The sequence below is a fragment of the Mobula birostris genome, chromosome 6, assembly GCF_030028105.1.
Source record: "Mobula birostris isolate sMobBir1 chromosome 6, sMobBir1.hap1, whole genome shotgun sequence".
Classification (NCBI taxonomy): domain Eukaryota; kingdom Metazoa; phylum Chordata; class Chondrichthyes; order Myliobatiformes; family Myliobatidae; genus Mobula; species Mobula birostris.
This window is the reverse complement of record NC_092375.1, coordinates 186,008,301-186,024,393: the sequence shown is the minus strand read 5'-3', so window position 1 is coordinate 186,024,393 and position 16,093 is coordinate 186,008,301.

Sequence of the window (16,093 nt, the reverse complement as noted above, 5' to 3'; positions counted from 1 at the left end):
TTCCACATTTCACATCCCATCTCGCTCCAAAAGGCCACAAAGGGCTAGGATAATCCTTACCATCCTCTCCTTTTGCCCTCTCTTCCTCAAGGGAGGGTAACCGCTCAGAAGCTGACTTAAAGGGTGACTCACTTTAGAGTATTCCTTCATGAACCTCCGGTGGTTCCCACAGAACCCAAGGAACGAGTGCAAGGCACTCACAGTCTGGGGCCTTGGCCATGCAGTCACCACGTCTATGTTAGATGGATCTGTAGATACTCCATGCCGTGAGACTATGTGTTCAACATAGTTGACAGATGTCTTGCAGAACTGGCACTTGTCCAGGAAAAGTTTTAGCCTTTCAGCTTTCAGACAGCCCAGCAACTTCAGTAGCCTCTCTTCATGTTCCTTCAAGGTGGACCCTAACACTATGAGATCATTCAGTTACACCAATACCTCAAGCAAGTTGATATTCCCCACCGTTTTCTCCATGATATGTTGGAAAATTGTCGGGGCTCTTGATATATCTGGGGCATCCTATCGAACTGGAAGAATCCCAGTGAACGTATGAATGCCATCGTCTCTTTGTCAGCCTCATTCATATGGATCTGATAACACCCACTCCTCAAGTCCAGCACACTGAACCACTTCGAACCACTCAGGCAGGCCAGCGCATCCTCGATTCTCGGGACTGTATACTGGTTGGGGATTGTACACCTGCTCAGAGTAAAATCGTCCACACACATCCATACCTGTCCATTCTTGTTCCTGGCTACCACTATTGGAGACTCATAAGGGCTCCTGGACTCAGTGATGACCCTAGTTTCCTTCAGCTTTCGCAGATACTGCTGAATGTCCTCCACCTCTGCAGGTGCCAGTCGCTGCCACCTTTCTCTGAGCGGGGCGTCCTCTGTCACCTGGATGGTGTGGCAAGAGCTCTTGGAACAACCCACATCAAACTCGTCCATTGAAAAGACATTTCCCAGCTTCCATTTTTCACCTGTACAACCGAGGACTTCTGCAGCTCAGGCCTCACCAGTACCCCAGCAGGTACGCATGACTCCTGTTTGTGGTCTTCAGTAGCATCCGCCAAGAGGGCCTCAGCGTCAGGCATTCCGGGAAATTTGGGGATTCCCATCACTCTAGCTACTTTCCCCGGCTGTAACAAGACCGATTTGGACTGGGTGTACCACACAGTCCCTCGTTTATGCTCATCATGCAGCCCACTGCAGTAACGCACTTCCTCAAATGCAGCCTGGAACACAGGGGGAATGGACAATGTTTTCACAAAGTTCTCTCCAACTTTCTCCTTGCAGGATCCCACTAGCCTCCTCACAATACGAGTATTCATCCCCACAAGAATTGAAGCTTCATCGTTCTCGACTGGGTCCAGACAAACCAACACTAAAGTATCAAGGACCTCAGCTACTCCCTGTCTGCCTCTGAAAACTCCAGCTTCAACGACAAGTAACCATCGCCTGGATACTCATCCATATTAAGACCCCAAATGTCTAGCGCATTGAGTGGCGTCAATGGTCAATGTGTCAAATACCCAAATGTCCAGCACGTTGAGCGGTGTCAATGGTCAATGAGTCAAATGCTGGTTGTTAACTGAACAGTACAGAGTAACCTGGGAACCGCTGTCAGGTATGACTCCAGCCTCAATCTGTAGCGACACACAGGAGCTTGACCCCACTAAGCCTTCAGGAGTAGGGTGTTTGCTTTAGGGTGTCCCTGGGAACTTGTTCCCCCTTCCCCGCCCCCCGGGATGCCTGGCCGTTCCCTTACTGGGTCTCTCCATTTAGGTACCCAGGGGCTCACTCCTGAGGACATTCTCAGCTTTCGATAACTTGGACCCCTAGCCTGTGCACTTGGTCATCTATTTGCCAGAGAGCTAAGGGCTGATACAAACTCAAAACGCTCACCCCTCACTGGAAGATGCATTAGACCTCCCGAATCAGATCACTCCTTCCCCTCGGTCCGCAGAAATGAGAGCGACTTTTCTTTGAGGACTCTGGCCACGGCTATGGGAAACTCAGCTTCCAATTCAACACACTTGCCTACGCTCCCCTCCTCCCAGAAAGCATGGAGGGCCCGTGCCCCCACCAACCTCTCACGGGACCCAATTGTACCAGGTTGTTCCACTGACATTATGTCAGCGCTAGTCTGAACTAAAACAAAGTCCTGGCCGACCAATTTGTCAAACCTCCGCTCCATGATCATAATGCTTTAATGGTATTTAAAGTTTGTCGTAACAATTTGTTGGGGATATGACTGTCTACCCCACTCAATACCCACACAGTCGTTACAGGAAGCCCCGTGAGTTTGCACCACCACTCAAACCCTGCAGCATCCTTAACCACGTATCATAATCACTTTACTGGACAATAGTTTAACACAGGCTTAAACACACAACCCACTGGATCAATGTTCAGGGCAATTACACAGCATCCAATGAAATTGATCCCGGACGAGCCCCCACAATGAAACCCCACTGCTTCCTTTGGCTGCGTAAGTTTATGGAATATACTCTCCGGTCCAGCCAAACTCATGAGATTGAGGTGGCTCTCCCATCCGAAACCCCCATTTGTGTGAATGCTGTGTAATTTTCTACCCTGTAACAAATTAGTGCCATGAAATAACAGATAGTACACTGCATATGAATAAAGGAATTATGTTTATGAATCTTAATTTAAGCGTTAGTAAAGAAAAACAAAAAGAAAAGGGTCCATTTTAATTAAGCAGTCAAATGTGCACAAGTTGGAGCTCATCTTGAACTTCTCGGTCACTCACGCGCTGGGTTGTTGGTTTGAGTGAAAGCTCACACCGCCTTTCAAATGTCGCTCGCAATCCATCTCCAACAGACAGTCTCCCACTGGTCCGTATCCTATGACTGGTCCTCCCCAGCATCTTTTCTCCTCATCTCCCACCGAACAAAAGCTCCGAGACCAACTGTAGTGTCCCTCACCAAAAAGACTTTGCCCCCCTGTTCCGGCATTCTAATTGGATGACACACATTCCTCATGTGAGGGGATCCAGGAGTGCCCCTACTAACTGTGTGAAGGGAGGCAGAGAGAGACATTCATCATTGATGGTTTGTTTGGAAAGGAGAGAGAGATGAAAATTAATGGTTGGACTGTCACTTTAAGGCATTGGAAGTAACTTTGGATTTCTACTGAGTTGGGTTTGGAGACAGCACCCAGCAGCTCGAAGGTTGCTATGGTGACCGACAGGACATTATTGATGTTACTTTCAAGGACTTGTTGCCTGTTTGCATTTCTTTGCAGACAAAGGAGGGAGGGACTCTTTGAATGACAGGTGATGTTCAGCCTGGTGAGATAAATAGGAGGTCAGATGATACAGACCGCAGACACATGATCTGGACACTGAATGAGCATTGTTGTGACCACAGAGAAAGTGGGTCTTTGGAGGATCGATCAGGCCGATCGATCCAAATTGCTATTCCAGTTTGAGGAGAAGGGGTTGACTGGTGGGGAGTTGTCTATGTGTCCACCCTCGCCTGGGTGATAGCTCCATCATAGGAAGACCAGTTCCCGGTTAAAGTCACATCGGTGACTTGTAAAGGATTTCGGAGGACGACGAGGAGATCCATGGCATCAGCTCACCTGAAGACTCAACTCACTCTCTCTCTCTCTCCATCACTACTCAACTAAATACCATGAACTGAACTGAACTGAACTTTACTCAACATCGTAAGACTGTATCTTTTTTTCACCCCTAGACTTAAAGAAGCTTGGTTTTTCATATATCTATTTCCACACTTACTGATTTACTTACTTATATATATAAAGTCATTGCTAACCTGTTTGATTTATCTACATTGATATTTACTGTATTGCATAGTTATTAATAAATAATAGTAGTTTATAGCGATACTAGACTCCAAAGTGGTTTCTATTTCTGCTGGTTTCTTTATCCCCGTCACGCGGTACGTGACATTAATTGGGGCCTGCGTCCGCAATATGAACAAATTGGTCAGGTGGCTGGTTTGAATTGACTGGGGAAATTTCCTTGTGATTTGGTTGTGTGGAATATCAGCAGAAATGGAGTTTGAAGTTAATCAGTTTATGGCAGAACCAAGCCCGGAAGCGTTGGAGGATGCTACGAGGGTCGTGCTGTGGGGAGTTGCTCAAAAGTTAAAACTAAGGGTGAATATGAAGATGCGGAAAATTCAGATACAGATGTTAAAAGCCCAGCATTATGTAGCTAAGGGAACGTTTGATGAGGAGGCGTTAGAGTTGTTCGTGGAAGGTGAACCTACTGAGGATGTGTTTCAGCTTCAGCTGGAAATATTAAGAAGGGAGCATGAACTGAAATTAAAACAGCTCAAGAGAGAGGCTGAGGCCGCAGAAAAGAGGTGGGTCGTGAGGCTAGAAAGGCAGAGAAACAGAAAGAAGAGGCAGCAAGACAGAGAGAAGAGGCAGCACGAGAGGGAGAAATGACAACGTGAAGATCACGTGGCAGAAAGGCAGAGACAGTTTAAAAGGGAGAGGTTGTAGCAAAGAGGTTTAGAGTCGGACCCTGATGATTTTTACAGCTCGGAAGGGCTAGTTTTGTGTGATGAATTTAAAAGTTGTGTTCCTGATGAGGTCAGGGCATACCCAGTGGCAGAGGATGCCCCTACCCTGAGGGGGTCTGATAAGAAAGCAGACAAATAAGTTTTAACCCACGAGGCTGAGTTAACTCCAGATGAGAGTTTCCCAGAGAGTAGCTGGAAGGATCAAGGTAACCTGGAATTTGAAACTGGGACTAGTGATGAAGGCCTAGAAGAGGCAGCTGTCCCGATTGCCTGTGTTCAGGTTGTTGAAGTACCTGTGGATTCACAGGGTACTGAACCTTGTGTTGAAACTCAGTTAAGGTCTGAGGTGTCTGACTTGGTTGAAAAGGAATGCAGTTTTTGTGTGTCGGATGGACTTGTTTCAGTGAGTACGGGGTTAACCTTGGTATCAGTGGAATGTGAGGATTCTCAGTTATTTGTAGTAGACCGTGTTTTAAAAGCTGGTGAGGTCAATGTCGCTGGAAGTAATGGGAAAAGTGCTGTTCCTGGACTTTTGAATAAAATGATGGAAAAGGTTGGATTGGTTGCTTGCAGGACAAAGGCCTGCTGAGACAGGATGCTCTAGTTTGTTGGATTTTGTTTGGACATTTGGAAGTAAGCTCCTGCAAGTTCATGCTGTTACTCAGGGTGATGTTATGGAGAGGAAGAATAATTGTTGTGATTTTGGAGTGGAAATTGCTATGGATACAAGTCGAAGTATAGGTCGTAATCAGATGGGTAGTTTATTTGGTCTCTTTCATAATGAATACATGATTCTGATCAGCGTGATGATGGTGCTGAGTTTAATAAACAATGGAGGCATGTTGACAGCTCTCCAAGATAAGAGTGTTTCAGCAATTCAGCTGATGAGCAAAGTTGCTATTGAAACCTACAATAGAAAAACCAAAGGGTTAAATTGTGATGTGTCACAGACTTTTCTACCTTCCCGATTTCAGCAGGACTTAGAGGGTAGTACAATTGATGAGGGTAAGGTGTATAAGAAAGGTTTGTCTTTATTGAGGAAGGAATTTACAGAGGAACAGAAGCGAGATTCTGGAATGGTGGCTTTAAGAGAGATAGTTCTCACAGGAGAGGAGGTTCAGAGAGAGTCAGTAGGATATTACCTTAAGGATAAGGTGTTGATGAGGAAGTGGAGACCAGCCACTGTGCCTGCAAGTCACGTGGTGGTTTTGAAAGGTTACAAGGCTGAAATTTTAAACATGGCTTACGGTATGCCTTTAGGTGGACGTCATTGTGTGAGAAATGGGAAAAATTGGGATGAGGGGGTTCCTCTCCTCTTATTTAGTGGTGGAGATTCGATTCAGAAGGCAGTGAAGGGTAATTTGTTGGAACCTGTGTTCAGTTACAGGCCAAAAAGACCTTTGACCCTACTCAGAGAACTCTGGAAGCGATTTAGTAAGCTTTGTGTCCTTAATAAGGGAAGTTTACAAAATGGTCGAGTCAAAATAAGACACTTGTTTGCCAGAATTGCAGCTGGGAGAATTGTCGTAGAACAAAATGGAGCCGTGAAATCTGATAATGGAATGGAAAGGCATGTTTGCCCACTGAATCTAGACTCACCAAGATGTCAGAATTCCATTGTTTTGGAAAATATTACCGATAAGGTCCATCAGTTGGACCCAAAGCCGAAAAAAAAAGTAAAAGGACTAATTGGTGTTTTGAAATGGTGCACAGCTGCAGTGAATGACATCATTATGAACTTAGCCCAGCCTATGAAATGGTATCTTCACAGAGTGAACTTTGAGGAAAGTAAAAGGGTTGAACAAGGAATTAGAAACAAGAAAGAACAAAGAAAGAGAATGAATGACTGTATTGATGGAGTGGGGATGGCTAAATACCTTATTAAGATTGACTTGTTGAAAGGATACCAGGGTGTTTCTTTAACAGAGAGGGTTAAAGAGATATCAACATTTGTGACACCGTCTAGACTGTATGAATACAATGCTTTACACTTCGGGATGAAAAATCCTCCAGAAACATTTCAAAGAATAATCAATTCTGTGATTGGAGGGTTAGAAAGCACAGGAGTTCATGTCAATAATTTAGTGGTCTGGAATAACACATGGGAAGAATATATTGCAGCTGTAGAAAAATGGTTTGACAGACCTTCCAAGGCCACTCTTACGGTGAACTTCACTAAAAGTGAGTCTGGCCATGTCATAGTTACATATCTGGGTTTTGTGGTGGGCCAAGGCCAACTGGCTTCTGTACAGGCCAAGGTTCGATCTATTGCTGAAGTTCCTGTTCTGACCAGCAAGAAAGCTTGGAGAAGGGTTTGAGGAATGTTTGGGTATTATCATAAGTTACATAAGAACTTTGCTGACATCGCTCTGCCCCTAACAAAACTCCTGGGGAAGAGTGAAAGATTTGAATGGAGTGACCTTTGCCAGGAGGCATTTGAACAGTTGAAAACTATCCTCTGTTATCATCCTGTGCTCAAAGCACCGAATTTCTCGAAAGCATTCTCGGTCGCAACAGATGCTAGTGATGAAGCTGCTGGGGCAGTACTGTTACAGAAGGGAGTGGATGACATTGAACATCCAGTAGCTTATTTCTCAAAGAAATTTAATGTGAACCGGAAAAATTATTCAACTGTTGAGAAGGAGTTATTGTCACTTATTCTGGCCTTACAACATTTTGAGGTTTATACAGGTTTCCCCCGCCATCTGAAGGCAGAGCGTTCCTATGAAACGGTTCGTAAGCCAAAATGTCGTAAAGTGAAAAAGCAATTACCATTTATTTACATGGGAAAATTTTGTGAGCGTTCGCAGACCCAAAAATAACCTACTAAATCATGCCAAATAACACATAAAACCTAAAATAACAGTAACATATAGTAAAAGCAGGAATGATATGATAAATACACAGCCTATATAAAGTAGAAATACTTTTCCACAATCATTACTGAACTGTTCTCTGGAGCGAAAATCTCACGCAAGCGCTGTCGGCAGAAAATCTCACGCAAGCGCTGTTGGCAAAAACACGGCGCAAGTGCTCTCCAGTAACCTTTAAGCTATGAAGCTGCCAAATCATACCAAATAACACGTAAAAATACACAGCCGATATAAAGTAGAAATAATGTATGTACAGTGTAGTATCACTTACGGGAATCGGGACAGCGCCAAGCACACTGTTGATGGTGTGTTAGACTGAGTCGTCGGAGTTAAGGGTGGTGCAGTAGCCCCCCACCTTCCAGGCTGCTGAGCGATACATTGCTGCGAAGAACGCAGGGGTCCAGCGGTAGCCGGGAGACAAACAGCACATCTTTAAGAAAAAAGCCAAAACAAACATGCTAATTAATTAGGTGCCACCTGTAATTGTCGGCCCAGATCAGAGCTGATTTCCGATTGCGTCGTCTCTGATCTGGGCCGACAATTACATGTCGGTGACACCTAATTAATTAGCATGTTTATTTTGGCTTTTTTCTTAAAGGTGTGCTGTGTGCCTCCCGGCTACCTTTGCATTCTCCGCGAATCGGTATCTGTCCGTGGCCTGGGGGTTGGGGTTGGGGTGGTGGGACACTGGGGTGTCATCTCGTCGCTTGTTTCCATTAGAGCAGGCAGCTCATCTTCTCCTATGACTGTCCTCCTCGATGTCGAAGGTCGAGGTTCGTCGTCTGCTGTGGCTGATGTGGAAGGCTTGCTTGACTGCTGAGCCTCGCGTATTTTTCTATCACACATTTCTTTAATAAGGACTCAAGCCATCCTGCAAATATCCCCTAAACCGGCGTACCCTTTCAAAATTAAAGTCGTACTGTATCATTACTCATTTGGTTTCGATTCTTATCCTTTTTTCTTCCAATTGCATCAGCTCTTCATCTGTCAGTTCTTGGTGATGGGATGCCAAAACCTCTTCAACATCATCTTCGTCAGCTTCCACAAGCCAAACTCACGTTGTCCTTACTTCATTCACCACGATCCAAACACTTAATTATGTCTAGTTTTGCTGTAAGTGTAACACCCTTATGAGCTCTTTCAGGCTGTTCCGATACCATGGAACTCAACTTGCAAACGGCTGCTCACAGGCTCGTGTTTAAGCAATGCCGGCGAGAATCCGGGGGAGAGCAGCTGCTCGGGGCGCGCTGCCTTTTATCGTGCGCTGATTTTTTATTTTTTACGGATTTTTTTTTCGTAACAGTGAAAACACCTTCTGAAAGTGAAAATAGGGTACTAATGTAGGTCTTTTGTAACAGTGAGGTTTCGCAAAGCGAACGTTCGAAAAGCGGGGGACACCTGTACTTGTCCTGCTCAAAGACCTCTCGTGATTTACAATAATCAATCGGTGTTTTTAAATAAAACAAAGGATAACAATAGGAGGTTGTTAAATTGGAGTCTAGTACTGCAGGAATTTGATTTGATAATCAAACACGTAAGAGGTACTGATAACTTCATAGCTGATTGCTTATCCCGATGTTAAGTTGGAAACTATAACCATCTTTGCTTTGTCATCTGATGTTTTTTCCCTGTATTGTTTAAAACCCTGTGATGGACTTTTTAAAAAAATCATCTTTGACAATTTTTTTTTCCCTGAGGAAGGGGAGTGTGAGGGGATCCAGGAGTGCCCCTATTAGAACTGTTTGAAGAGAGACAGAGAGAGACATTCATCATTGATAGTTTGTTTGGAAAGTAGAGAGAGACGAAAATTAACGGTTGGACTGTCACTTTAAGGCATTGGAAGTAACTTTGGATTGCTACTGAGTTGGGTTTGGAGACAGCACCCAGCAGCTCGAAGGTTGCTATGGTGACTGACAGGACATTATTGATGTTACTTTCAAGGACTTGTTGCCTGCTTGCATTTCTTTGCAGACAAAGGAGGGAGGGACTCTTTGAATGACAGGTGATGTTCAGCCTGGTGAGATAAATAGGAGGTCAGATGATACAGACCTCAGACACATGATCTGGACACTGAATGAGCATTGTTGTGACCGCAGAGAAAGTGGGTTTTGGAGGATCGATCAGGCGGATCGATCCAAATTGCTATTCCAGCGGTGAAAAAGGGGTTGACTGGTGGGGAGTTGTCTATGTGTCCACCCTCGCCTGGGTGATAGCTCCATCACAGGAAGACCGGTCCCCGGTTAAAGTCGCAGTCGGTGACTTGTAAAGGGTTTCGGAGGACGACGAGAACATCGACGGCATCAGCTCACCTGAAGACTCAACTCTCTCTCTCTCTCTCCAGCACTACTCAACTAAATACCACCAACTGAACTGAACTGAACTTTACTCAACATCGTAAGACTGTATCTTTTTTTTACCCCTAGACTTAAAGAAGCTTGGTTTTTCATATATCTATTTCCACACTTACTCATTTACTTACTTATAGAAAGAAAATCATTGCTAACCTGTTTGATTTATCTACATTGATATTTACTGTATTGCATAGTTATTAATAAATATTAGTTGTTTATAGCAATACGAGACTCCAAGGTGGTTTCTATTTCTGCTGGTTTCATTATCCCCGTCACGGGGTACGTGACATTCATCATTCCATATCTTCAACAATAACCCAAACAGGCTGACAGCAGAACAGACTGCTCTCACAAATCTGCTAAATGAAATACCTACAGCACAGCAGTAACGATGTGAACCAGGGCATTAGATTAGTCTGATCAGAATTGGAATCTAGGCAGTCATATATATGAGCAGAATGGTCCATTTTCTAATCATATGGACATCATAAGCTGCCTTAAGAAAAGCATTGCATCCTACATATGTCACCTCAGAAACTATTTATCAAGTAAGCTACAAGCTATGGGTGACAGGGTGGAGATAGTTCTCTACCAAAGGAGGTGTAAGGTTCTCCTTCCCTCCACTAGCCCGCAGATCAGCCTTGGGCAAGGTGTAGCACCTGCTTAACCACACCCACCCCCTCGCAAACCAGGGTCACGTGAATCCATAGGAGCAGCTGGTGGATAGTCATATGAGCAGGTAGCACATATTACAAGTCCTGGTTATGCAACCACTGATACCAGGCAGACGATCTCTGGAGTATTGATAAAAGCTGGGGTCACCCATCTTGTCAGGACACTGCTCAGAAGAACAGAATGGCAAAACAGTTCTGTGAAAAAAAGTTGCTAAGAACAAACATGGTCAAAGGCCATGAGTCGGAGGATGAAGAGAGGGTTTAAAATTTTGACTGTAGAACTCTGTCATAACTTTTTTGAACTTAGCACGTTCTGCCTTAACTTCTGATGAAAAATCTTGAACAATACGTATCTTTTGATCTTGGTAGTCAATCATACCTTTTCCAAGGGCAGCACGAATCAGACGATCCTTCATTTGAAATTATGGAAACATATTATGACTGATCTTGGTTCAGATTTTGAAGCTAATCCATAGATAGGTAACCTGTGAGCACAGTCAATCAAAAGCCGAGACTTCATAGTATCGGGGAATAATTCCATCAAAAGATTTGCAAAGAATTCTTTGGGATTATCTCCTTCCGCTTGTTCTTTAAGTCCCAAGATTCGTAAGTTGTTCCTCCTGCTTCTGTTTTCCAAATCAATAATCTTCTGTCTCATCATTTCATTGGTCTTAAATTGTTTTTCATATAGCTTTTACATATCATCCATTCTCCCGTCCAGTAAAGTAATAACATCTACATGTTCCTTTATCTTCTTATCATGTTCGGTTAGAATTGCTTGAATATCTTCTAGTTTCGTACCTATTTGTTTAATTTCAGCGCTGATTTCTTTTCTAAACTGTTGAAACTCCCCAGTAAGCTTTTGAATTGAACTTGTAATAGCTTCCAAAGCTGCTTTAGTAGTCATATTAAAATAATATCCCGTCTAAGAATAGTATTTCAAAAGGTTGGAAAGAGAGGTAAATAAGTTAGGAGCAGCAGTAAAAAGCTGTTACTCCCTCAGTGGCCAGCAGGCAGTCTCCTAAATTGTAATAATCTCCATAAAGTCACCCCAGAGCCTCCTTCGCTTGAGGGAAAACAGACCTAGCCTCCCCCACCCCTGTTTTCTCGTTATAACCAAACCCTCCAGTCCTGGAAAAACCTTTGTGCATCTTACCTGAACTTTCTTGAGATTAGTCTCTTCCTCATATGTGATTATCAGAACTGTACACAATAATCCTAGTTCAAAGTGCAAAGTAAATTTTATTTTCAAAGTACACATATGTCACCATATACAACACTTGAGATTTATTTCCTTGCGGGCATACTCAATATATTTATCAAAAAATAACATAACGGAATCAGTGAAAGACTGCCCATCTTGGGCGTTCATCCAGAGTGCAGAAGACAACAAACTGTGCAAGTGAAAAAAGAAGAAACAATACTAATAAATAAATAAGCAATAAATATCGAGAACATGAGATGTGGAACCTTTAGGTTGTGGGAAGATTTCAATGATGGGGCAGTGAATTTGAGTGAAATTATCCCCTTTGATTCAATAGCCTGATGTTTGAGGGGTAGTAACTGTTCCTGGACATGGTGGTGTGAATCATGAGGCTCCTGTACCTTCTTCCTGATGGCAGCAGTGAGAAGAGAGCATGACCTAGGTGGTGGGGGTCCCTGAAGATGGATGATGTTTCCTAGCGACATCGTTTCATGTAGATGTGCTCAATGGTGGAGAGGGCTTTACCCGTGCTGGACTGAGCCTCATCCATTAATTAATGGAGATGCAGCTTGTCAGGATGCTCTCAATATTCCCCTGTTATGGATGAAATTACCACTGACTGCATCATATGAATGCCAAGATATTACTCTGCAAATCTGATCTGTGAAATGGTATCATACTCGTAGTCTTACTATCAAATGGGTTAGGAGTGAACCCTGAGTACTGGTCCAGTAATTTACCCACTGCAGAAGCATACTAAATGCAATCAAAAAAAGATAAGCCTTTAGCCTTCCGCCCAACAGAGAATACTTTCAAAGATACAGCCACTCTCGTCAAAAAGGATTCAGAAGCGTGGAGGACAGTGATTGCTTTTTCTCTGACACAATATAGTTTTATACAGAGCCAGAATATTAGGATATGTCAGATATATTTGGGTACTAGAATCCCATTAAATAATTAGTGCAAACCAGTACCATTTTGCTTATATGATATGCCAACTTTTATCATTTTTGGTTTTTGTCTGCGAAGTCTTTTTTTAATGCTGAGCTTTTAATTTATTTCTTTGCACTGGATGTGTATAAGTATGAGGTATGTAATGTTATAAATGTGTTTATATTTATCAATTTTTGAGAGATTATGTCAATAATTTTGCAATAGGTGAAGCTGACTTATAATCAAGGTTGAAATTTGTGGAAATCTGAAGGTTGAGCTTATGCCACTGATTTCAAGTTTAGAAAGGCGATTCTGAATGTGCAAACTACTGAACTTGCTCTCTGAAGGAATTTGATAAAATCAATGTGGCTAATCGCATATAATAAATAACATGAGCACACTGGAGTTATTTCTGAATTATTAAAAAAGTGAAACCTATATTCAATGGTCTCTTACCAAACTGCTGATGATAGAAAGCTTAATGTGCGATCAAGATATACCCTGTTCACATTATCAAAACAGCCATTTATTTGAAAATAAAAGGTTCTGGGATTAGGAATAAAAGATTGATAAATGTATTCTGTTGCAATATTGGTTTATACTGTTACTTCTCCAAATTAATCCTCAGAAATGTTTACATTTTTTCTTTTTGTATTATAAGATCAAACAACAAAATCCAAAGATATTGAAGTAATCCCACAGGCGAAGACATCACAGCATTTTCTGAATAGAGATGATGTAAAAACGTTCCTACCACCTGGTTCCTTTCACCTTCCCCTCCCCCACCTTTTTATTCTGGTGTCTTCCTCACCATTCCAGTCCCAAAGAAGTGTCTTGGCCCAAAACGTCAACTGTTTATTCATGTCCAGAGATGCTGCCTGACCTGCTGAGTTTCTCCAGCACTTTATGTTTGACACCTTAAATATATACTTCTATTGATAAAACTACTCCAGGTTTAATCTGTTATTTTAAATCACGAATAAAATATATGTCACAGGAGCAGGAGAATGCAAGTCAACCACTCTTAACTGCTTTGTCAGTTAATAAGAACATGACTGATCCCTTTGTAATTCCTAAAACAACCCTTCTGGGTATCAATAGAGTGAATATTGCAACAGAGTATTTATATCCTTTGACTCAAATGGAATCCTGCCCTCTATCAGTCAAATTAATATCAAGAAGTTATTTTTCTCTATTTATTGAGATCCAGCGCGCAAGAGGCCCTTCTGGCCCTTTGTGTCATAAGGTGCGGCGCTGGGTGCGGACCCAAATGCAAGACACAGACACTAAAGTACTAGGAACTGGACAGGATTAGAGACTAGAGTTAGGGACGTGACTGGATGCAGACTAGGAGCTGGGACAAGAACACAGACTTGGGCTAGGACATTGGCTAGGAAAGCGGGACCAGGACTAGGAACTGGGAACCAGGAGCCTAGGCTTTGACACCGAGCCAGAGACTGGACAAGGGCCGAGAACCTGGATCTTGACTCGGGCTCGGACCCCGGAACTAAGCGAGGACATGACGTTGCTACAGGACGTGATGAGGCTTGGATTCCCTGAGGTGAGGACGTGACGAGGCTTGGGTTCCTAGAGGTGAGGACGTGACGAGGCTTGGGTTCCTCGAGGTGAGGACATGTTGAGGCTTGGGTTCCTCGAGGTGAGGACGTGACGAGGCTTGGGTTCCTCGAGGCGAGGACGTGACGAGGCTTGGGTTCCTCGAGGTGAGGACGTGTTGAGGCTTGGGTTCGGACTCTGGGCCAGAGAATGGACAAGGACCCAGAACCTGGGTCTTGACTCGGGTTTAGACTCCGGAACTAGGCGAAGACATGCCGTGGTCTTTGGAGACAGGAGTAGACCAGGCAGCTCCTGCACAGGACGAGGCGCCACATGGACAGGACAAGGCACATGGACAGGATGAGAACACGAAGCCTTGACTTGGTACTCAGGAACCGCCAAGCCTCGGACTTGGGACGACAGGAACCTCAGAATCTTGGACTTGGGACGACAGGAATGCAGAACACAGAGCCTTGGTCTTGGGGAAGACAGGAACACAGAGCTTTGGTCGAGAGCACAGGAACACAGAGTCTTAGACTTCAGAGACAGGAACATGGAACACAGAGCCAGGAGCCCTCCTTGGGAACGGGACGTAGGGCCGGGACTCATACACAGAATGCTGAACATGACGAGATGGTTCCCAAAACTAGGTAGCGGCAAATGGCCGGACCTATCTTGTGAAGGCATGGACACAGAGACAGTTCAAAACAACGATAGACAGTTCCTTATCTTGCTCCGACAGTTGAACTTGACAGCAGTGCGGGCAAAGGTTACAGGTGAGGCAAGGCGAGGCTTCAGACACTGGTTTCAGGGCAAGGCTTTACCTTTCTTTATTGTCACCAAACAATTGATACTAGAGAGTACAATCATCATAGTGATATTTGATATCGCACTTTGCGCTCCCTGGAGTACAAATCAATAGTAAATAGTAAAAATTTTAATTGTAAATCATAAATAGAAAATGGAAAAGGGAAAGTAAGGTAGTGGGAAAAAACCAAGAGGCAGGTCCGAATATTTGGAGGGTACGGCCCAGACCCGGGTCAGGATCCGTTCAGCAGTCTTATCACCGTTGGAAAGAAGCTGTTCCCAAATCTGGCCGTACGAGCCTTCAGGCTCCTGAGCCTTCTCCCGGAGGAAAGAGGGATGAAAAGTGTGTTGGCTGGGTGGGTCGTGTCCTTGATTATCCCGGCAGCACTGCCCCGACAGCGTGCGGTGTAAATTGACTCCAAGGACAGAAGATTGGTTTGTGTGATGTGCTGCGCCATGTTCACCATCTTCTGCAGCTTCTTCCGGTCTTGGACAGGACAACTTCCATACCAGGTTGTGATGCACCCTGGAAGAATGCTTTCTATGGTGCATCTATAAAAATTAGTGAGGGTTTTAGGGGACGGGACAAATTTCTTTAGCTTTCTCAGGAAGTAAAGGCGCTGGTGGGCCTTCTTGGCAGTGAACTCTGCGTGGTTGGACCAAGTCAGGTCATTTGTGATATTGACCCCGAGGAACTTAAAGCTTTTGACCTGTTTCACTTGTGCACCATTGATGTAAATGGGGTCGTGCGGTCTGCTACTCCTTCTGAAGTCAACAACCAATTCCTTCGTCTTGCTGACGTTGAGGGATAGGTTATTGTCTTCGCACCATGCCACCAGGTTCTTAATTTCCTCTCTGTACTCAAACTCATCATTACCCGAGATACGGCCTACAATTGTGGTGTCATCTGCAAACTTATATACTGAGTTTGATGGAAACTTGGCTGAGTAGTGGGTGTACAGTGAGTACAGCAGGGGGCTGAGTACACAGTCTTGTGGGGCACCTGTGTTCAGCGTGATTGTAGAAGAGAGCTTGTCCCCTATTTTTACAGCCTGGGTCTTGTCTGTGAGGAAGTTGAATACCCAGCTGCAGATCTGAGTGCTAAGGCCCAGGTTCTGGAGCTTAGGAATCAGTTTATTTGGAATGATGGTATTAAAGGCAGAGCTGTAGTCAATGAA